Raw genomic sequence first — 25,189 nt, forward strand, 5'->3', positions numbered from 1 at the left:
GGCCCTGAAAACGAATATTGACGTGGGGAAGATGCGTCTTCGATCATAATGAGCAATACAGTCATTTCTCCCCCGGGTTATTTAAGACGAACATGGTGCTCTTCTACCCTTTTCCCCTGAATCATCAACATTACCTGAACTTTTTTCATCTAAGACCTGCTAGTCGTTCCTTCAGTGACGCCGAGGGTCAATCAAATGATGGCTTTCCTTTTGCCCAGCAGCTGACGAAACCTATCCAGGTAACGGATCTGTCCATCCAGAGAGGCCCCTCTCGTCGTATGAACGTAAGCACAAAACATACGTTACATATGATGGAAAACAAACTTTTTTTCTTCTTCTCTGTTAAACTGATACAATTTGAGGACGTGGATCAAACTCAAGTTACAGACTAAGGTTAACCTACGTTCTGGGAAACGCATTAATTTTTCTTCTTTCACTTATAAAGTTCTCTGATATATAACCCAACATTTTCATTCATATTAATATTTTCTTTTCATAAAAGACAATTCAACATTTCTATCTCATTAATGAGTCCTTGTATGTGATCTCTCTCACTGTATGTGATAACCTTAAAAAACTGGTCCAGTCAATGTGATGGCGAACATTATCTTTAAGGTTGACAAATATTGCATTAGCGTTTTGATTATACCTTAATCATATACTGCTTAGCTCTGACATCAAGAACCTTATGGGTTTGTCCAATGTGAGACTGATCACACTCTTTACAGGGGACATTGTATACACAACCCTTCGCAGGAGTTCAATCAGAAAACAAGCTAGTATTACCCTATTGTGAGAACTTGCTTAAAGTTCTTGTTTTATCAAAAATGTTGGAAATTAAAGTAGTCTTCAGTGATAATAATAACTTCACAGAAAGTTTAATCGGAAATCGTGTAACTTCACTGAAGGGTTGTGTGTACAATGTTCCCTGGACTGAAATGACTGAGGATATGGTTAATGCAGCCAACGTCCATGTCAAAGAAGTTGTATGACAAAAAAAAAGTTCAAGAGATGGAGATCCACAAGAGAGAAACTTCCTCCCCCTTACTGCAAAAAGAGGCAATTAAAAGAAGGCAATTACACACACACACACACACACACACACACACGCACACACACACACACAGGCAATGAAAGCTGCTAGCGTGAAACCGAAAAATCCATCAGACATTTGAAGGAACATATCATTTCCTACACACTGACCTTCACACTGCGCTAATCTACAGTGATGGAAGAACTACCGGAAGCAACTCATACAGTCGTAACGCCAATACGATCGATCAGTCGTGAAGGATACGAATGTACGAAGGACAGAATCGTAAATAACGACACGACTGACGTCCATGATGACTTAGGTAGATATGCACTGACCCCGTCTCGCTGGATCTAAAGAGGTTGTCAGTAACTGGTTTCGCTGTGATCTTCCGTTGAGGCAGAACTTTACGAGGCGTCGCACAACATTTTCCCCAAGGTGACACGTTGCCGGGGGGGTATCTCTACCTGACGTAAATCACTAGCTCTCCCATGACCTTTAAATGTCTCCTCCGCTCAGCCTCGTCTGTAGCGAAGGAGACACCTCACGAAAAGCGTCGCTGCCTCGAGGTGGGGTCGGTCACCTTAAAAGTTTCACGCCAGTTGGGTCTGACGCTTTCTTAAAGGACATATCACGGCGAGGACGAACTTCAGAGGGTATGGTGCGATCAGTCGTCGTAAAAACAACGACCCGTCAGCCATCGTAACACAGGACCCTTCAGCCTTCGTAGCAGAGGACCCCCCCAGCCTTCGTAACACAGGACCCTCCAGCCATCGTAACAGAGGACACGTCAGCCATCGTAACATTGGACCCTTCAGCCTTCGTAACAGAAGACCCTCCAGCCATCGTAACACAGGACCCTCCAGCCTTCATAATAGAGGACCCTTCAGCCATCGTAAGATAGGACCCTCCAGCCTTCGTAACATAGGACCTGCCAGCCACCCGCAAGGATTCCTCCTAAGAGTATTGATGCTCGTTCAACGATCCTTATATATCTAATGATAACAGAGCGACTACAAAGGATCCCATTCCGCTTCAACGCCACGACTTCCGCCAATAGTCTGCGCCTCCTCAGCTACAGGAAAAGTTTACTGTACTGTTTTCATCGAGAATATGCCATGTCTTTCCACTCTTAGAACTCTGATCTATGAGTTCCATACCTCCTCCTCCATCATAAACCGCCTCGAAGGGACTCTAGCGGTCTGCTGCGGTTTGAAATCCTTTTGTTCTAGAGAATTTCCATCGTTGACGCACTTAGATGGCACAGTGTTCCAGTGGTACTTCGAACAACAGTGGACTTACAATCAGTGGTATAAACCTCCGATGACCAGAGTGTGCTGAGGGGAACACTGAAGACCCACTGGGACGGGCAACTGGTGCGGTGGCGACCGTAATTTGGGGCAAGAGACAGTCATTCCAGCGGTGTGGTAATTGGGGCGTGGGACGAGGCCATTCTCCTCTCACAATGCCTCCCTCTAGTGTCACTATGACCCTCACCTCACCACTTTAGATCCGAGGGTAATTATTTTCATCTAATCTTTTCTTTCCTCTTTTTTTTCTTTTTTTCGAGAATCCTGGGTGTAACATGCGTTTCCAGGAGCCACAATCTTAGTCAATTCTTTTTTTTTTTCTCTCCACTGTGGCTACAAGTCGGTCTTTGAAGCCCCGCTGGGCTTAGCGTGCCAGTGAGGAGCCATCCGGGGACGACAAGCACTTCGTCAGAGAGGAAGTGAGTTGGTCTCCTCCTTGAGGGATCCTCAGCGGAAGGGAAGGAGAAGAATCCGCTCGGCTACGTCAGCTGAAATGACTTTCGCCGAAGAGAGAAAAGTGAGGAGCAAAAGAAGACGACCATCGTTGTGGTTCCTGCTGGACCTTAATGAACAATGCGTGTTGGTTTGAACGAAGTCATATATGCATACATGTATATATATATATATATATATATATATATATATATATATATATATATATATATATATATATATATATATATATATATATATTCTGAAGAGTCCACGGGGAAAATGAAACACGATAAGTTCCCAAGTACACTTTCGTGTAATAATCACATCATCAGGGGAGACACAAGAGAGAAATATAACAGTCAGTTGATATACAACGAAGAGACGAAGCTAGGACGTCATTTGGTAAACATGCGATGATGATTATTACACGAAAGTGCACTTGGGAACTTATCGTGTTTCATTTTCCCCGTGGACTCTTAAGAATATACTTGATCACGCGTAAAATTGTGATCCTTTCCAACATTATATATATATATATATATATATATATATATATATATATATATATATATATATATATATATATATATAATATATCACCCCTGGGATTAGGGGAGAAAGAATACTTCCCACGTATTCCATGCATGGTGTAGAAGGCGACTAAAAGGGGAGAGAGCGGGGGGCTGGAAACCCTCCCCTCTCTTTTTCAATTTTCCAAAAGAAGGAACAGAGAAGGGGGCCAAGTGAGGATATTCCCTTAAAGGCTCCCACACACACACACACACACACACACACACACACACACACACACACACACACACATATCATGGCCTGACCTTTTAAGCACTTCGCCTCAGGGTACCAACGCAACCTCTTTCAGTTCCATTGGGAGGGATCCAATTCCTCTCCATTTTCTGTCTAATTCCAAAGTGCATCCCTCACTTGTTGATAATGCAGGAGGTCTTGTGCGGCACGACTCAGCCACCTACAATTAACCGTCCATCTTTAGCTTTACCATTCTGTCACGGTCGACAAGGACGTGGAACAGTGTGTACCGAGGAGGTGATCAATGTGTGGCAAGGTACACTTCCACACACCATACCTTCGACACATTAGAGAACAGCACTCTTAAGGACAGGAGACAATAGCCAAAAGTATATCCGTCGATTACATACTTACCTAATCTAACATTTGGCTGAGGAAGGGGGAAAAAAAAAAGAAGAGACCATGGCATGAGACATGAGCGAAGTCAGTACGAAATGTGATCACAAAATGGTTTCTATTTAATGATTTCCTTGAAGAAAACTCAAGAATATTTTCTTATGTTTTCTATCATCCTTGACAGGGACACTGGCAATTACATGGACCTGCAGATACACAAGAAGAAACTCTGGTGTAAATAACTTCTATCAAAGGAAAAGACCCGATGTATTTTGACAGACACAACAAAAGACATGGACGCATATCTGATGCAGACGAAAAAAAATGTGACCAGAATCAGGTGTTGTTGGAACGAAAACAAGAAACATAAACAGTACAGTGACCTCCTACAATTCCGATGAATATGACTCACCTTCGCTACATTTTTCTTATCCAAAAGAAACTATCTTATGTAGATGGCTGCTCGTTAAGACTTTATGCTGAAATTATTTACACTGGAGCCCTCAAGAGTAACAAAGTGGCTCTAGAACTGTTGGAAATAATCGGTCATTTTTTTTTGTCAGTTTATGAAATTCAAAGCCAGAGATGATATACTCTCATGGGCGATAGCTCTAATGTAGTGAATCTAATTAGATATTAAACACCTGTGTGAGAATATTGCTCCATTTGAGATGGAAAATGCGAGGGACGCCGCTGGAGAATAAGAGAGACAAACTGATTTAGAATGGAAACAAGAATAAAGTGTGTGTGTGTAAATGTGTGTGTGTGTGTGTGTGTGTGTGTGTGTGTGTGTGTGTGTGTGTGTGTGTGTGTGTGTGTGTTTCATGCATTGACGGCTTGTATAGTCGTTCATGTGACAAAAGCGAACATGAAGACCATTTTGTGAACTGATGAAATACACATATATTTGAAGTGGGTCATAGGAATGAGACGCTCAATAGACTTCAACATTATACTCAAAAGACGAGGAGAGGTTGAGCATGTGACGAGTGAACATATACCTTCATAATAAATATATTTTCGTATTTCACTGACATTATTTTCCAGGGGGGGGGGGGGTGCCATTTCATGTGTGGTAGGGTGGAGACGCGAATGGATAAAAGCAGCAAGTATGGATATGGACATGTGTATATATGTATATGTCTGTATGTACATGTATGTATACGTGGAGATGTATAGGTATGTATATGTGCGTGGGTGGGCGTTTATGTGTATACATGTGTATGTGGGCGGGTTGGGCCATTCTTTCGTCTATTGCCTTACGCTACCTCGCTAACGCGGGAGACAGCGACTATATATATCTTTTTGTAAATATGAAAATTGAAACAAATCTCAATTAATATAGATGTCTTTGTACGTGAAGTGCTATAACAACCACAGTCTATATGACACTCGATGAAATTCAGACATATATATGTCCCTCGACAATTCTCTCTCTCTCTGTGAGGTACATAGATCTATACTTAATCTCATACATACTATAGAGATGAATCTAACGAGCGATAACGTCACTCCCCGAAGCCATTAAGTTAAGCCTTATGTATAAAGAATCCATAATGCACACTGGGCATCACCCCCAAACTACGTAGTATATCATACTGGATAAAGAAAATTTAGTACCATCTTCATATCCCAGGAGAGCCTCCGACACACTCGCTCATACGCACCGGTGGCAACATCCTCGCTCATATGACCAACCACGGCCATTACAGTGCACGACCACCCTCGGCTACGGTGAATGATGACACTTCACTGCTGGGTTTCCTCATATTTTGCTTGAGGAAGCACTAGTGTCCCATCACTCCCAGCTGATGTCTGATGGAGGAAGTTTTGCCCGCACAAGAACCAACAATCCCTCACAACAGTTGTGGCCATCCTTCTCCTGTTATTACACCCGCCCAACTAGCAGCCAGGGAGGCTATTTGATGAGTGTAATACAAAGGAATACAAAGGAACAATAACAAGACCATCGGGCCCTTTCGACGCTGCTTGTGTTAGTGGAGGATCCCAGAAAAGCTAGATGGTATAATGATAATTCAAAGAGAATAGCCTACATATTGTCAGCACGAACTCATAAGACGCAGTCATGGACCTGAAGTGAAACACTTATTTAGTGTATCTCTAAATGTATCTACTGCACTGCTTTCAACCACACTCTAACTGGCAAATCGTTCCATATATCAACCATCCCGTTGAAGAAAAAGTAGTTAGTCTCATATGAGGTAAAACGTTTGCCCACGAGTTTGTATCCATCACTCGGAGTAAAATCAGACGAAATATGTTTTAAGGTAACTTGATAGATCAAGATCATCGAAGCCTTTGATCATTTTGAATAAGAGATCTAGATCACCTCTTAACCTTCTCTTTTTTTTATTTAAATAGATTCAAATCGTTTAATCTGCTATCGTAGGATAATTCTCAGCCCGGAAATCATCTTGGCAGCTGGACGCTGCACTCTTTCCCTTCTGTCCATGTCTTTCTTAGGTACGGTGACCAGAACTGAACACAATATTCAAGATGTGGACGAACCAATAAACTGTAAAGAGTAAGGATGACTTCACTGGACTTAAATTCGAAGACTCAAGAATTAAATTTGCTCTTTCCACTTCTTCTGTGCACTGCTTACTTGCTTTTAGATCACAGGAGATTATCAACCCCAAAGTCTCTTTCTTCATTTACCTTTTGCAGTTCATGAGAAATCATACCTGTAGCTTTTATTTTCGTGTTTGCTATCGATACAAAAAAACTTTACAATTATCGACATTAAAGTTCATTTGCCACTTGTGAATTTAGTTCATCGGCTTGCCCATGTCAGTTTGAAGATAAAGACGTTCAAGTTCACTTGTAGACTCAGTTTCTAGTTTGGCCTCGGTGAATTTTGATATCTTGCAATGCAGCCCATTATCATTATCACTGATAAGTATGACAAAGAGAATCGGACCCAGGACACATCTTTGGGGGCACTATTGTGCTACGACTGTCCTGGAAATTTCATCTGCGAACCGATCGTCGAAGTCATGGGTTATTTGAGAGTGACTTCAGTGATTGCTACGTATGTATGACGAAGAAGAAGAAGAATGGAAAGTCCTCAATGGAACAATCTCTCTCTCTCTCTCTCTCTCTCTCTCTCTCTCCACAGACACACACACACACACACACAAGATCATTCTCATTTCAGCCATTGTGAACGTTACAGTATCCCAATGTGTGTGTTTATACACTGCCTGTCTGACACCCTCCCTCCTCGGCATATCCTCTCTACATCTACGGTATGATGATGATAATAATAATAATAATAATAATGATAATAATAATAATAATAATGATAATTATAATAATAATAATAATAATGATAATAATAACAACAATAATAATAATAATAATGAGAATAAGGATAATAATCATAATAATAATTATGATAATGATAACAATCATGATATAATAATTGTAATAATTATGATTATCATAATAATTATGATAATAATAATAATAATAATAATAATAATAATAATAATAATGATAATATCAATGACAATACTAATGATAATAATGATAATAATAATAAATAATAATGACGATGATAATAATAATAATAATAATAATAATACTAATAATAGTAATAATAATAATAATAATAATAATAATAATAATAATAATAATAATAATAATAATAATAATAATAATGATAATAATAACACTGATAATGATGATAATATTGATAAGAGGGACGGAAGACTGAAACAAAATGAAATGAAAAGCATAAGAGTCAGCCACTTGGGGAAAAGAGAGGTCACGGGGAGAGAACACGTCCCCAGGGAGATGATGCGAAATAGGGAGGATAACACGACTCGGGCATTAGAAAACAGGGATCTGAGGGGGAGGGGGAGAGAACAAAGCTAATAGCAGAAAAGACCTCAGGATAACACGACTCAGGAATGAGAAAACAGGATCTGGGAGAGAGAGAGAGAGAGAGAGAGAGAGAGAGAGAGAGAGAGAGAGAGAGAGAGAGAGAGAGAGAGAGAGAGAGAGAGAGAGAGAAACAAAGCTAATGGAAAGAACACGATACGGGAATAAAAAAAAGACCAGAAAACGACCTCATTAAACAACACGACTTGAGAGAAAACGACTAAGGGAGAGAACATGCGAAAGGGACGGGGAAGAAACCCGACTCTTATAACACATTCCGACGTTTCAGTATAAAAAGATCAATATGGCTTCACATTTTTTTTTTATGTCTCTTGTATTAACAAGGGAACACAATGGACCTTCACCTCACTCATAAATCAACGCGTCTCTCGCTGAAATGCGCATCTGAAGCGGTCGACTCATTAATTCAGGAAGTGTTCATGTTGTCCTAAAAAAAGAGGAAGTAATGTGTACCTGACTTTTGTAACTCATAATATTAAGACCAATGAATCTTTGGTCTTTAATGGTCAATATTCGGTGTGGTACACATTCAACCAATACTGATGGCCCAGTGGGTAAGGTTCAGTGTGGAATACATTCACCTAACACTGATGACACTGATGGCCCAGTGGGTAAGGTTCAGTGTGACTGTACACATCCACCTACCACTGATGACCCAGTGGGTAAGGTTCAGTGTAGTACACAACCAGCCAACACTGATGATCCAGTGGTTAAGCCCAGTGTTGTACACACCTGACATTGATGATCCAGTGGGTAAGATTCAGTGTGGTCGTACACATCCACCTACCACTGATGATCCAGTGGGTAAGGGTCAGTGTAGTACACAACCAGCTACCACTGATGATCTAGTGGGTAAGGTTCAGTGTAGTACACAACCAGCTACCACTAATGATCCAGTGGGTAAGGTTCAGTGTAGTACACAACCAGCTACCACTAATGATCCAGTGGGTAAGGTTCAGTGTGACTGTACACATCCACCTACCACTGATGATCCAGTGGGTAAGGGTCAGTGTAGTACACAACCAGCTACCACTGATGATCTAGTGGGTAAGGTTCAGTGTAGTACACAACCAGCTACCACTAATGATCCAGTGGGTAAGGTTCAGTGTAGTACACAACCACCTACCACTAATGATCCAGTGGGTAAGGTTCAGTGTAGTACACAACCAGCTACCACTAATGATCCAGTGGGTAAGGTTCAGTGTGACTGTACACATCCACCTACCACTGATGATCCAGTGGGTAAGGGTCAGTGTAGTACACAACCAGCTACCACTGATGATCTAGTGGGTAAGGTTCAGTGTGACTGTACACATCCACCTACCACTGACGATCCAGTGGGTAAGGTTCAGTGTGGTCGTACACATCCAGCTACCACTGATGATCCAGTGGTTAAGCTCAGTGTTGTACACACCTGACATTGATGATCCAGTGGGTAAAGTTCAGTGTGACTGTACACAACCACCTACCACTGATGACCCAGTGGGTAAGGGTCAGTGTAGTACACAACCAGCTACCACTGATGATCTAGTGGGTAAGGTTCAGTGTGGTCGTACACATCCACCTACCACCTACCAGTGGGTAAGGTTCAGTTTAGTACACAACCAGCTACCACTGATTATCCAGTGGGTAAGGTTCAGTGTGGTCGTACACACCCATCTACCACTGATGATCCAGTGGGTAAGGGTCAGTGTAGTACACAACCAGCTACCACTGATTATCCAGTGGGTAAGGTTCAGTGTGGTTGTACACACCCATCTACCACTGATGATCCAGTGGGTAAGGTTCAGTGTGGTCGTACACATCCACCTACCACTAATGATCCAGTGGGTAAGGTTCAGTGTGGTCGTACACATCCACCTACCACTAACGATCCAGTGGGTAAGGTTCATTGTGACTGTACACATCCACCTACCACTGATGACCCAGTGGGTAAGGTTCAGTGTGGTCGTACACATCCACCTACCACTGATGATCCAGTGGGTAAGGTTCAGTGTGGTCGTACACATCCACCTACCACTGATGACCCATTGGGTAAGGTTCAGTGTGGTTGTACACACCCATCTACCACTGACACCTCACTGGCCCATCACAGTCACTGGGCCCCAGGAAAGAACACAGGAAAGCCAGGAGCATTTACCGACACCCCTGCGTCTACTACACCCACACTCTGGGGCGAGGACCACCTGACGGTGCCCATACATCACTTGGGGGTCCGCGCCCGGTGCTCCTGCTGGAAAGCCTCTACACTGCCACTATAAACTGCGCCAGGAGGCCAAACTGCCGAGGGGGTGAAAGTTGAGATGGATGGAGTGCTGTGTGTGTTCCGTCTTGCTAAGAACTGTGGGCCAGCTGTTTCCCTAGTTCGAGAATTCTAGTTTCTTGTATAAGGTACTCTCTCTCTCTCTCTCTCTCTCTCTCTCTCTCTCTCTCTCTCTCTCTCTCTCTCTCTCTCGACTTGACATCTCGTCTATATATATATCTCTCTCTATCCAAGGTTCTATGTGTTTCTATATACGATTTTCCTCCTGGATTTTCTATGTTGATTTCAGGTTATTTAACTTCTCTCTCTCTCTCTCTCTCTCTCTCTCTCTCTCTCTCTCTCTCTCTCTCTCTCTCTCTCTCTCGACTTGACATCTCTTCTATATATATATCTCTCTCTATCTAAGGTTCTATGTGTTTCTATATACGATTTTCCTCCTGGATTTTCTATGTTGATTTCAGGTTATTTAATTCTCTCTCTCTCTCTCTCTCTCTCTCTCTCTCTCTCTCTCTCTCTCTCTCTCTCTCTCTCTCTCTCGACTTGACATCTCTCGTCACTTTATTACCTGGATTCGAGGCCTGATTTGCTTACACCTGTCTCCCCCAAACGACATCAGATGGCTACGTCACGCCTTGATCAGCTGTTTGCCCAGTGATGTCGACGGTCTTGTCCTACGTCACTAGTTGTTTACATGTAGACACCAGCAGTTTGATGAGTCTCACTATGAGTTGTCTACCTCATCACACCCGTTGCTCTGCTCATGTGATGGCGTCTTCCTTTTGCTTCATCAGGTATGTTCCCTCATGTCATACGATGCCTTCAGTTGTTTTCCTCATACACTGATTTCTCTTCATGACGTCAGCTGTTTGCACCCCACAATGTGCCACTTGCCTCATAGACTGTTTGCCTCACATCGTCAACTGTTGCCTCATAATGTCAGGTGTTTCCCAGAGCCCGCCATGTAAGATGTCTGCTTCACTTTATCAACGCTTTGCCTCATAGTAACAATTGTTTGCCTCATACTGTATATGGCTCGCCTCATATCATCAACTGTGTGCCTCATACTATATACGGTTTGCCACATATCATCAACTGTTTGCCTCATACTGTACACGGTTTGCCTGATATCATCAACTGTTTGCCTCATCTTTATACGGTTTGCCTCACGTCATCAACTGTTTACCTCATACTTTATACGGTTTGTCTCATCATCAACTGTTTGCCTCATACTGTATACGGTTTGCTTCATCTCATCAACTGTGTGCCTCATTTCATCCCTTGTTCGCCTCATACTCCATACGGTATGCCTCATTCATCAACTGTTTGCCTTATGAGTGTCAGTTCTCCACGCACGTCTGCTATAGAACCTGTCGAGAGACTCACCAGGACCAATATGAGGATGGGGCTGTGAGTGTACAAGCCTCATTAACATAATGACTGGTTTCGTATGAGTGACGGACGTCGGATATAAACACACATGAGGAAACAGGAGTTTCATCTCTTATATTCCGGTTTGTATGCTTTCCTCATATTGGCCGATCTGCTTCATCCTTGTGTTTCCCGTGAATTCCTTCGTGATCCTTAGTTTACACTCGAAACATATTTCTTTCTCTGGAGGGAAATGTCATAAGAATGCGATAGATAATTCGAACACAACACAGACCTTAGCGTCCATGTATCTGTCATTAGCGTCCATGTATCTATCATTAGCGTCCATGTATCTATCATCAGCGTCCATGTATCTATCATTAGCGTCCATGTATCTATCATTAGCGTCCATGTATCTATCATTAGCGTCCATGTATCTATCATTAGCGTCCATGTATCTATCGTTAGCGTCTATGTATCCATCATTAGCGTCCATGTATCTATCATTAGCGTCCATGTATCCATCATTAGCGTCCATGTATCTATCATTAGCGTCCATGTATCTATCATTGGTGTTGTCGGCAGGTGAGAGAGAGAGAGAGAGAGAGAGAGAGAGAGAGAGAGAGAGAGAGAGAGAGAGAGAGAGAGAGAGAGAGAGATTTTGGGCGTATGACCTCTGACCCCATAAAATCCCTTGAAAACTAAAAAAAAAGAAAAAAAAACAAACTAAAAATCCCTTAAAAACTAAGAAACGAAAAAACAACTAAAAATCCCTTAGAAACTAAAAAAAAAAAAAGCTAAAAATCCCTTAAAACTAAAAAAAAAACTAAAAATCCCAAAAAACTAAAAAAAAAGAAAAAAAAACCCCTAAATCAATATTTAAAAGAGGTATGCTTACCAAGTCTCACATAAACTAAACTCACAAAAGAGAATGAAAAATGGCCTTGAGACGCTGGCGGATGGAAAGATAAAAGAAAAGAAAAAAATTAGAAGAGTCACTGTAAAAAGAGAACGAGTGACTGACCGTTTTCTTCTGATGAACAGAAGATGGAGCCAAGTGACGTCCCTCCTGCAAGGTGGTGAACACCTCTACACCTTTTCTGTTCTGCCAGAACTTTAAAAGCAAATCACATACGACTCCTTGATGCTACATGACCAATTTGAGAGCCCGTACACACACACACACACACACACACACACACACACACACACACGACACTCAGCTCCCATACACACACACACACACACACACACACACACACACACACACACACACGACACTCAGCTCCCATACACACACACACACACACACACACACACACACACACACACACACACACACACGACACGCTGCTCCCATAAACCTCTCGAAGAACGAGAGAAAAATCTCTTTAACGATCCAGTCCAACACATGGCGTCGTCGGCAACGTAACACCTACAACTTCTCACCTTCTCGCCGCTCACGACGACTTGCCAACCAATCTCGAAGTGGCGAGTTTACGATCGGGTCCCCCGCTGGCGAGGCGAGCCAGGAGCGAACCTGGCGAGGATCGTGTTGGTTTTTTTTCTCTCCTCTCCTTCCCGAACCTGGCGAGGGACGTGGTCCCCTCCCTCCACCTTCCTTCCCCTCTCACACCTGCCGAGGTAAATCCATAGGTCACGATAAACCATGGAGACCACTGGGCGTATGGGATTATGGCTTTTAGTGACGAGAGAGCCCCCCCAAAAAAGGCTCTTTTCTTAAAAATGGGAGGGGCGAGGAGGAGGAGGGGGGGGAAGGGGGGTCTTTTTTTTTGGAGGGGGGTTTTTTTACTCTGGGAGTCGTGTTTGCAGGAGAGACCCAGCATCTCCAAGACTGCCTCACTTCCTGTAGGAGGGAAGCGATGGATTCCTCTGGGAATGAGGCGCACTGTGACGACCATACAGTGACCCGGTGATAAGTCAATGGCGACTTTACACCCACGGTGTAGTCTGGAGCAACGTCTGTACCTGTGTATGAGATATGTATATGTGTGTGTGTGTGTGTGTGTGTGTGTGTGTGTGTGTGTGTGTGTGTGTGTGTGTGTGTCTGTGTGTGTGTGTGTGTGTGTGTGTGTGTGTGGGAGCAGAGTGTCGTGTGTGTGTGTGTGTGTGTGTGTGTGTGTGTGTGTGTGTGTGTGTGTGTGTGTGTGTGTGGGAGCAGAGTGTCGTGTGTGTGTGTGTGTGTGTGTGTGTGTGTGTGTGTGTGTGTGTGTGTGTGTGTGTGTGTGTATGTGTGTGTGTGTATATGTGTGTGTGTGTGTGTGTGTGTGTGTGTGTGTGTGTGTGTGTGTGTGTGTGTGTGTGTAAACGTGAACTTGTGCGAAGACTATTTGTATGTTATGGGGAGATAATGTTACATTGGTGTGGCCTCGTCTTTTACCTTTATATGTGTACCATGTCGTTCTTTACTTGTACGTACACACACACACACACACACACACACACACACACACACACACACACACACACACACACATTGATATATGCTAAAAACACAGGATTTGAAATGCTGGTTGTTTCAACACTCATAGAGCCTTGCTGTAACCGGGAAACGTAAAATCGAAAATAAAAAAAAAAACCCAGCTCACACGTCCTCTCTGCTCATAGTGACGATCCTGGCACAAGGTAAGGCACACCCACCTTACCTCTGCTGCCTCGGGGGAAAGAAAATATGACGAAGAAATAGTTAAAAAGAAAATTAAATCAAGAGTTCCTTGTGTGTGAACAGACCCGAGTATTAAAGAGTTTATGGAAGAAAGGGAAGATAGATAGATAGATAGATAAAGATAGATAAATGAAAGATAAATAGACAGATAGAAAGGTAGATAAATAGATAGATATATAGATAAAAATAGATAGATGAATAAAGATAAATAGATAGATAGAAAGGTAGATAAATAGAGAGATAGAGAGATAGATAGATAGATAGATAGAGAGAGAGAGAGAGAGAGAGAGAGAGAGAGAGAGAGAGAGAGAGAGAGAGAGAGAGAGAGAGAGAAGAGAGAGAGAGAGAGTGTGTTCCACAGCTTCCCTCTTGGAGGGAAGGAGGAGGCATCCTAACGGCCAATCCTCGTGAGGCTGGCTGGTCCCCCAAACAAAGAAACAGTGGGAAGCAGCAGCCATACGCGAGCCGAGGATCCAAGCCTCAGTGGCATAGACACACCTCATAACAACCCAAGAGAGCTACCGTGGTTATTAGGGAGACTGGAGACCATCATGGGTGAACAGGGAGGTGTTCGTGGAGGTAGGAGACGCCTGGGTAACCATCAATAGGATGGAAGGGCATTTGATAACACTCTGGCTAAATACAGAGGTAGTGCGAAGAGAAGCATTCCCAACTATGTGTGTGTGTGTGTGTGTGAGTGTGTGTGTGTGTCCAGCACTGCTGTAGAGCTAATACAGCCGCTCACGAGAAGGGCTGGCCACGACACCTGCGCAAGACCTCCAGTTGATGGAGAACACATATTGTGTAGATCTCCAGCTGATGGAGAACACATATTGTGTAGACCTCCAGCTGATGAAGAACACATATTATGTAGACCTCCAGCTGATGAAGAACACATATTATGTAGACCTCCAGCTGATGAAGAACCCATATTATGTAGACCTCCAGCTGATGAAGAACCCATATTATGTACACCTCCAGCTGATGAAGAACACATATTATGTACACCTCCAGCTGATGATGAACACATATTGTGTAGACCTCCAGCTGATGAAGAACCCATATTATGTAGACCTCCAGCTGATGAAGAACACATATTGTGTAGACCTCCAGCTGATGAAGAACACATATTATGTAGACCTCCAGCTGATGAAGAACCCATATTATGTAGACCTCCAGCTGATGGAGAACACATATTGTGTAGACCTCCAGGTAATGAAGAACACATATTGTGTAGACCTCCAGCTGATGGAGAACCCATATTGTGTAGACCTCCAGCTGATGAAGAACACATATTGTGTAGACCTCCAGCTGATGAAGAACACATATTATGTAGACCTCCAGCTGATGGAGAACCCATATTGTGTAGACCTCCAGCTGATGAAGAACACATATCATGTAGACCTCCAGCTGATGAAGAACACATATTGTGTAGACCTCCAGCTGATGAAGAACACATTTTATGTAGACCTCCAGCTGATGAAGAACACATATTGTGTAGACCTCCAGCTGATGAAGAACACACATTGTGTAGACCTCCAGCTGATGAAGAACACATACTGTGTAGACCTCCAGCTGATGAAGAACACATATTGTGTAGACCTCCAGCTGAAGAACCCATATTGTGTAGACCTCCAGCTGATGAAGAACACATATTATGTAGACCTCCAGCTGATGAAGAACACATATTGTGTAGACCTCCAGCTGATGATGAACACATATTGTGTAGACCTCCAGCTGATGAAGAACACATATTGTCATGTTGATTACTGTGGAGGCTGCCAAGACAGAGTGGCGGGTCTGGTTCTAACCAACGCGTCTCTGGCATGGCAAGGATGACATGGGGGTGTTTTTTGGAATTGGCCAGAGGGAGAACGAGTGATGATATGAAAGTGATATAAGTAGGAACTGTGTCTTGGAATCATTGAATTTAACAAGGTTTTCTTTTTTGTTACCTCAATCTGAGATACTGCAAGTAAAATGGTAATGTTATTGTCTGGAGTCTAACAAGGACAACGCGTCTTTGGGGCAATATTTCTTTAGAATACAGTGTTCGTCTTTGATTTTTGGCTAAAAGGTTTTAAAAAAGCAGGGAAGCTAAAATCAACAGAAAACAAATAATGCCAATGGTAACATTATTGAACGAAGCCTTTTTCTATTTCCTTTTCGAAATTGAAGGAAGCCATTTTCTTTCCTTTTCGAAAATCGAAGGAAGCCATCTTCTTTTTTTTCCCGAAAGTGATTACAACTCTAATATCTTGGCTCGTATAAGAGCAAAAAATCAAGCCAACTTCAGGATGAAGGAATTCACAAGTTTTGTGTTGTATTACCTGGAAAGTAGAGTCAGTGAACTACGCCTGATCTACTGATAAGGTAAAGTTATCATTAGGGAAACAAATATAGCCACTCGTAGATATGTGAAGCTTATTATTAGTTTTAGAGACAAAATTAGATCACTATGGATCAAATCCCTAAAATTTCTTAAATCATGATCATCATCAATGACAATTCTAAGTCACTTCAATCCAGTCACTATGTACACTTAACTTTCTTCAAGGACTGATAAACTGTTCATCAATTTTTCCTTAATAAATATAAGTTTGGGCTTTAGATAAGTGTAAATACTTAGGGCTCCTCTGTTTACATGTTCATTTCTGAACACGGAAGTGAAGAGAAGAGAGGGAAGCTTGAACAACCCAAGCCTCTCCCCTCGAACACTAGTCGAGAGACTCCAGCATTTAAAAAAAAGATTACATAAATCGGAATATTCTGCTTGACTTTAATGGGGCAGGTTTCCCCTATGGGCGACCGCGGTGGGGTGGGGTGAGAAAGCCGAGGAGGGGGAGAGCTGAATGAGGGATGAGAGGCGCTCTCACACTCCTCTCACTTCTAAGACTTCCAGACGGGAGGGCTAAAGAATGATCCAACCTCCCTCCCTCCCTTAGGAATTAAGATGAGCCAATCCAAAAAGATTACGACAGTTAGAAAATGGGTTCTATAACTTCCTGCGAATATATATTTTTTTTGGGGGGGGGTCCTTCTTTCCTTGGGTTTTACTCCTTTAAAATCTCTACCCTGACGTTCTTGTGTGTTACCCTACTGGGTAATTATAGACCTCCGGAAGCAAACGGATAGCCCATATCAGTAGCAGAAGATAAAGCTTCGTCTCGTGCCATGCAACCGGAGGTCAAAGCTCTTAATTGCACAGGCTAGGGGAGCAAAGGTTGAATGTTATGAACTTCGTAGAGCAAGATATATATATATATATATATATATATATATATATATATATATATATATATATATATATATATTCCTAAGATTCCACGGGGAAAATGAAACACGATAAGTCACCAAGTGCACTTTCGTGTAATCATCACATCATCAGGGGAGAGACACAAGGGAGAAATATAACAGTCAGTTGATATACAACGATAGAGACGAAGCTAGGACGCCATTTGGTAAACATGCGATTGTCTTGGTCAAGGAGACCCATCCCAGTGAATGTTGTCTTTAGCGGAAGACTTGCACTCTCCTTGGTCTGCCCCCAGCCTCTCTTACCTCCTCCCCCGACGTTATGTCACAGGAAAATCTTTTCCGACACCACTCCTCAGATATTGCGACCCAGGATTGGACGCACCAGCGTCAAGCCTTCACATTCTGGTGGGAAGCGAACGCTTAAATGCCCCAGCGAGAGATGTGTCATTACTCCAACGAGAAATGTCGAAATACCTTTGCGAGGAGGTTTACTGAAAATCTTACGAGAAATATTCAAATACTCTTGTATAAAAACGTTTCAAGTATTCGAGAAGGGAAATGTTGATACCTTTCAGCCGAATGTGTTTTAAAACGTTTTCGCGACGATCATTCGAATGCTCCAGTTGCGTCATTGTCAAACGTTTAAAGGGAAAAGATGGTGAACATCTTCAGCCAGAGGCTTTACTGAAATACTCCCATAAGAAACGTTTCAACGCTCAAGCAAAACGTTTGTAAATACTCAAAGGAGATCTTCTGGCACCCATTAGCCAAAGACCGAAAGAGTATTAAGGTTCATGGGAATACGTGAGTGGCGGACTGTCACACAATTAAGAAGGAACAAATTCAAAGATTCAAAATAAAAGACTTCTCAAAAAAAAAAGAAAAAAAAGAAAAAAAAAACGCTGCTCAACGTTTAAAAGTGTAAGCTATGAAGAGTTCTGAAGCAGCTTTGGTACACTCAAAGGTTAAACGCTTCGGAAGATTCAAGTTTAAAGCATCTCAATAATGAAGCATTTCCGTGTTTCAGACTTAAAGGTTTCAGGTGCTTCAACCACCCCTCTCCCCTCCCTTCCCCCCGCCCAAAAGGTTCTTCGTAGATGCTTCAGACTAAAGACGGAAGTGTCCGGAACCTTCAGATCCATTGGGTTCACATGCTTCAAGGGTTCGAGCTGTGGATACATGGCATGCATCCACGATGAAATGCATCGGGTTGATACCAGATTCAAATGCTTCTGACACAGTAAGTTCAGATGCTTCTGGTGCATCGACCTTAGATGCTTCGTATATACCATGATGAAATACTCCAGAATTAATGCCGGATTTCATATTTTAGATTCAGTTGGTTTCAGCGGCCCACAGCTTCAAATGATTCGTAAGCTTCGTGCTGGAAGGCTTCAGAAGTATCGAAGCAGAGCAGGGAAAGGGTACCAATACTTTCTCCATTTACTGGCTGGATTCATTATGCTCGCCTTAATAAGAAATTGATCTAAACCTTAACCATAACTGACGTACCTGAAAAAAAATTCTTACAGATTCACTGACTGACTCACTCTTCATCAGCATTCACTGTACTCATCGCTTCCAGCACTTTACCTCAAGTGGTGCTCAAAGTATCTTCTAGTCTGTCTACAATAGATTTCCGTACACTGTCTGCCGCTTAGAATCAAGGAGTAGAAAATAATACAAAGGAATTCACACAGCAACAGAGAATCGATCGGGTCCTTTCGAGGCTGCTTGTGATAGTGGCTTAAGGCATCAGGAACTCACAGATTAGTGTCGTAAAAGTTATAAGGTATACAGATCATCCATAAAGGATCACTTGCAAATTGTCATTTGTGAATAAGGAGCCGAAATGCTTCTCATACTTGAGACGAAACTGAGCATCGTAAATGTGATTTCTATTTTCTGGTAGAGATTTGGTCTCACTGCAAACTTATGGTTTGAGAATTCATTTTCCCAAGTACCTCGATACGTCAATCTATGAATATATGTTACGTTCCTGAAGCATGAAGTGTTCCAGGCTGTCACAAAAGGTAATACATATCACTGAAAAATTATCAACTGGTATTGTAATATCTGTCCACTCACAGTGCATTGCAACATTGACTAAAGCCAAACCAATGGTGAAGGTAATTAGCTGCTCCATATGCAATATAATCGTGCAATTGATTCCCTTATATAATCAACTTAGTCCCCTGTAACAACCAGAGCTCTGTGGGAGGCCAACGTAACAACCAGAGCTCTGTGGGAGGCCCCTGTTACAACCAGAGCTTTGTGGGAAACCCCTGTTACAACCAGAGCTCTGTGGGAGGCCCCTGTAACAACCAGAGCTCTGTGGGAGGCCCCTGTTACAACCAAAGCTCTGTGGGAGGCCCCTGTTACAACCAGAGCTTTGTGGGAGGCCCCTGTAACAACCAGAGCTCTGTGGGAGGCCCCTGTAACAACCAGAGCTCTGTGGGAGGCCCCTGTTACAACCAGAGCTCTGTGGGAGGCCCCTATTACAACCAGAGCTCTGTGGGAGGCCCCTGTTACAACCAGAGCTCTGTGGGAGGCCCATATAACAACCAGAGCTCTATGGGAGTCCCCTGTAACAACTAGAGCTCTATGGAAGGCCCCTGTAACAGCCAGAGCTCTGTGCGAGGTCTCTGTAACAACCAGAGCTCTGTGGGCGGCCCATGTAACAACCAGAGCTCTGTGGGAGGCCCATGTAACAACCAGAGTTCTGTGGGAGGCCAACGTAACAACCAGAGCTCTGTGGGAGGCCCATGTAACAACCAGAGGTCTGTGGGAGGCCCTTGTATCAACCAGAGTTATTATGAGCATGTAATAAAATGTAAGGATGATAAGTGTGTTATAGCGAGTTGTAAATAAGAGCTATGTGTTCGGTACTGACAGCTGAAAGTTACGCTGAATGTTTAATGTCCTGATACACTGTAGTGTGTTGTGGCGTTGGGGTTGTAGGTCTGGACATGACCATGTTACACTGTTGTGGAGCTAGGGTTGTAGGTGCTGGAAACGCCCACGTTACTCTGCTGTGGAGTCAGGGGTTGTAGGTCTGGACACGAGAACGTTAGTGTTGTGGAGTCAGGGGTTGTAGGTCTGAACACGACCACGTTACAGTGTTGTGGAGTGAGGGTTGTAGGTAATGGAAACGACTATATGATACTCTGTTGTGGAGTGAAGATTGTACCGCTTTGGAGTCAGTGTTGTAGGTACAGTACACGACCATGTTACACTGTTGTGGAGTGAGGGTTTTAGGTGCTGAACACGACCATGTTACACACTACAGCGTAGATTATGCCTGTGTTAGTGGACTGTGGGTTGTAATCCCCGTAGAGTGTTGTTACGTCCCTATGTTATACGGTTCTCTAGCCGGGTAAGTGAACTGTGGCTGGTTTCGACCGTAGACTTTTGCTGATCCTCCCACACACAAAGTCATAGCCAAGTGGCGACCATGCAGTTGTGCTACAATCTACAACCTTTCAATACCCCGACCCATCCCTCCGCCTCCCAGAAGTTTGTAGATGGCATTCATCTGCTTTCAATGCATCATTCTGTTTGGTATATTTGCGGAGAAATATTAAACGAAAGGTTCCTTCCGCCTCGTTCTTTTCGAAGCGTAAAAGCGCCTGGGGTGGCGGCCTTGGATACATCTGCTACAGACAACGAGCCGGAGGTAAAGACACCTTCAGGATCTAGAGTGGTGAGGTGAGGGTCTTGGTGACACCTGAGGGAGGCATTGTGAGGGGATAATGACCTCGTTACGAGCCTCAATTACCGCAGCGGCTGCATGACCTTAACTCTCACTTAACTGCTCTCGTCTCCGCGCTACTAAAAGTGGCTGGTTCGTCGCTATCATGTCTACCATCCACTTCCTGATGGTCCTCCCCTTACTTTAACCACTGGTAAGTACAACAGAATTCCAAGAAAAAGAAAATAAATACAACCTTTCACTCGACACTGTTATAAAGATATTATCCAGACAGATGGACATATAACCAATAATGAAGCAACGAAAATTAGAAATGAAGCAAGTCGTTTGTGTATGTGAATCTTCGTCCCTTCCACCACTGGTAACCTTCGTCTGGTGAACTTGCTCAGTCCTTCCTACGGACTATCTACCTTCCAGCAGTAGTGCCAGGAGATGTCTGGGGTCGGGTTACGTGCAAGATGGAATGACACCACGCAGTCGACTAGGCCATTAATGTCTGGGGTTGAGACGTTGACCTGGGGTTTGGGGCGTTGACCTGGGGTTTGGAGCGTTGACCTGGGGTTTGGGGCGTTGACCTGGGGTTTGGGGCGTTGACCTGGGGTTTGGGGCGTTGACCTGGGGTTTGGGGCGTTGACCTGGTGTTGGGGCGTTGACCTGGGGTTGGGCCGTTGACCTGGGGTTGAGGCCTTGACCTGGGGTTGAGGCGTTGACCTGGGGTTGGGGCGTTGACCTGGGGTTGAGGCGTTGAGTTTGGGGCCTTGACGACAGGCCGTAGAACTAAACCCATCACCTGGGAGATGGTTTTGTTGACCATCCAGGAACGAGCATCTATGCTCATGTGTCCTCTCACAGTAACTTCTTCCCTATGTATTTAAATCGCCATAGGATTTGATTCATCAGCTACCAGGAGTCTTGCCAGTGAGGTCTCTGTCCGTGCTAAAAAAAAAAAAAACGAGTCCGAAACCAAGAGTACCACCATCCCCCGCTCACGAGTTGGCTACGGAGAAGCAGAGAGGCGAGTGCCCCAGGATACACTGAGGTGAGACTGTGAAACAATCCATTTCTCACCATGTCTTCACCACGATGTTTCCTCCTCGTCTTCTTCTTCGTGTTCAGCCCTCCCTCTCTCCCTCCCTCCCTGGCAAGTCTGACCAGTTCCGTCTGGTACATAACCCTCTACCTGAAGCGTCGCGTCTGAGAGACAGCGTGTGTGTACACATGAACGTTCTTGTCGCGCCTGAGAGACAGCGTGGGTGTACACATGGACGTTCTTGTCGCGTCTGAGAGACAGCGTGTGTGTACACATGGACGTTCTTGTCGCGTCTGAGAGACAGCGTGTGTGTACACATGGACGTTCTTGTCGCGTCTGAGAGACAGCGTGGGTGTACACATGAACGTTCTTGTCGCGTCTGAGAGACAGCGTGTGTGTACACATGGACGTTCTTGGATTCGGAGCCGACCAACAGCTGAAGGTTATCAAAGCTGAAAATCCATGCCATACGAAGTACAAAAATCGATCATATTATCATAATTAATTTCCTCTGTGATTATGAGTGTGATCAGGGATGAATCTTAGGGCCAATCAGCTACCTTAGACCCTGGTACACAGGAGCTTTGATCAGTCACTCTGAGTCTCCAGTCTGAGTACTGACTGTAGTTTCACTCGCGTGTGAGATGCTGGCTGGCCAGCAGCGTCGTGAGGTGGGAGTCTATTTGCGTTGACATAAGACAACAAATGATTCCCAAGGACGTGATGTTCCCACAGCTGTAAGTTCACTGGATAAAAGATGATACTATCCAGGACCCTTTTTCCAGGGAATCCTGCAGGTCCAAGGCTGCGCTACGCTCAGTAGCAGAGACAAGACGTAACCCTTTCAAGTGACAAGTTCTTTGACGAAACTGTATCATGATTGCCGACCAATGACGCCAACTCAACACGAAATTCCGAGCTGGGGACGGTGGTCGCGCTATCGCTTTCAACATCCGTGGTGTCAAAAGGTCAGTCATCACCGTGCTGGGGCCTCGCACCAGACAGAGGTCAACACTCCGTCCCCAGGGATTAGGAGGAGGTTGATATTTCAGAGGAACTCGCTCCATTCTGAACCAGCGACGTGGTGGAGTGCGACACCCATGGACTACTGCGGCTCAAGGGTCGGTGAGGACCTAGGGACAACACGAACCCCGACCGAGAACCCTGTGGTGGAGGGCAAAAGTCCAGGAGGAAGGTATGTCCCTCTCTCGATCTCACTGTCGTTCTATACCTAAAATGACGGATACTGAATGAGCCGATTCGACTCACTGGAGTAACCCCATGGTCAATGGTATCTGTCCTTTTCGTATTCCTCTGTTCTAACTTGCTGGGAGAATGGCCAAGGTATTTAAGGATTTACCATGACACGTATTTGAATCATCATCATGTGGCCACCTCGGTACGATACTGGCGGTTCCTTAACAGTAAACGGATGGTGAGAAACAGGCCTTTTACAGAGCCTCTCTCAACCCAAACACTACGATCGCCCCTTGTGTTGACGCAATGTCCTCTCATCTCAAATAACACCGAGATGTCCCTTCCCCTCCTCCTCCTCCTTCGTCATGAGTGGTGAACTGAATATCAAGCTGTGTGTAAGACATAACATCCACGAACGCCAAATGTGGTCGCAGCAGCATCGGTGGGGAATACTGAGGGAAGCCCGTGCGCGCGCGCGCACCTCAAAGGTGGTCATCATGGTTTATATATCTGTGGGGACGGGAAGGGCTTAAGACGCGTGGCGCATCTGGCCTCAGCGGGAACCCTTGTCAGTGACTTCCCTAATCCGAGAGAAATCGACGACGTCCTTGTGGGATCACGAGGGATACGACAGCGAGAATAAGAAGAGTGTTTCGGGGGAGGGGGGTTTAAGCCACCGAGTCATCGGCTCACGGGCAAAAAGGGAAATACAACAACAGTAAGCTGCTTACCTTGTGTCTGAAGCACCCACCACAGGCCCGCTCAACACGGCTCTCACCCTAGGACACGATCACATCTGAAAGAGAAAAGAAGAAATCAAGTCTCTTTACTCTCTCTCTCTCTCTCTCTCTCTCTCTCTCTCTCTCTCTCTCTCTCTCTCTCTCTCTCTCTCTCTCTCTCTCTCTTCGGGCAGCAACAAATCTTGCAGTTCTTATCTATAGATCTTATCACAATGCTTCACGACTCACGACGTCCTCTCACTCAGGGAAAAAAAAAAACTATATTTCCAAGTGAAAATGATAATCGCCTTTCGTAAAGCACTCACACTCTGGTCGAGGAAATCATCCTCTGCCACAACTCAGTACCACAGTGATTCGTCCTTCATCTCGTCCTTTAGACTTCATATACCAGTGTTCTGTCTCCAATACACAACACTGTTATCCTATTTGAGTTGAGACCTTTATTGTATTCCTGCTCTAGACCTGATGGGTTGTGCCTTAGCACTGTGTTGTCTCCAGTTCTTCATAAGCTCCCGGCATCTGTAGGCAAGTTCATCTTTATCCAAGTCCGTGAACCTTACCAACGTGTGTTCTCACAGACACTGTTCCCTCGTCCCTCTCACATATATGACAATAGCTCACGCTTTGATCATCTATCGAATTCTCCCAGCTTACATATATATATATATATATATATATATATATATATATATATATATATATATATATATATATATAAGATCATTTCAATTCGTTAATACTAGGACCCCTTTATAGGCTCCCAAAGCTTCGCGGCTGCGCTCCACACAGGAACACAATAAGAGAGTTCCATTGAGGCAGATAGATCCTCCACTACCTCACACCCTCTCCCGCATGTGCACCACACTGACAAAAGACACGCCGCAGTGACTCGACAAACGCTAAACAACCCTTACCCTTACCTGGCCATGGGCTTTCTTCCGCCAGACATGCGCCTCACGGAAAAAACGACACTCCCCAGACATACCCGAGTCACACTTTCTCGTCTGTTCTCTGGACATCATCCAACCCATCCACATCGATTCGACACATCCTAGTACACCTCATGCAC

At 44.0% G+C, this 25,189-nt stretch overlaps 1 protein-coding gene across 3 annotated transcripts in view; it reads right to left on the reverse strand.

Annotated features, from left to right (window-relative positions):
• The window catches only part of Vps16B (Vacuolar protein sorting 16B), a 512,904-nt gene that overhangs the window by 124,815 nt on the left and 362,900 nt on the right, over positions 1–25,189 (reverse strand). For 2 of the 3 annotated variants that reach the window (XM_071674702.1, XM_071674701.1), the window contains exon 2: positions 24,112–24,176. The gene's annotated coding sequence lies outside the window, so the exon portion shown is untranslated. The remainder of the gene's footprint in view (positions 1–24,111; positions 24,177–25,189) is intronic. The other variant, XM_071674703.1, reaches the window with a different exon arrangement.

Source organism: Panulirus ornatus, chromosome 20, assembly GCF_036320965.1.
Source record: "Panulirus ornatus isolate Po-2019 chromosome 20, ASM3632096v1, whole genome shotgun sequence".
Lineage (NCBI taxonomy): Eukaryota > Metazoa > Arthropoda > Malacostraca > Decapoda > Palinuridae > Panulirus > Panulirus ornatus.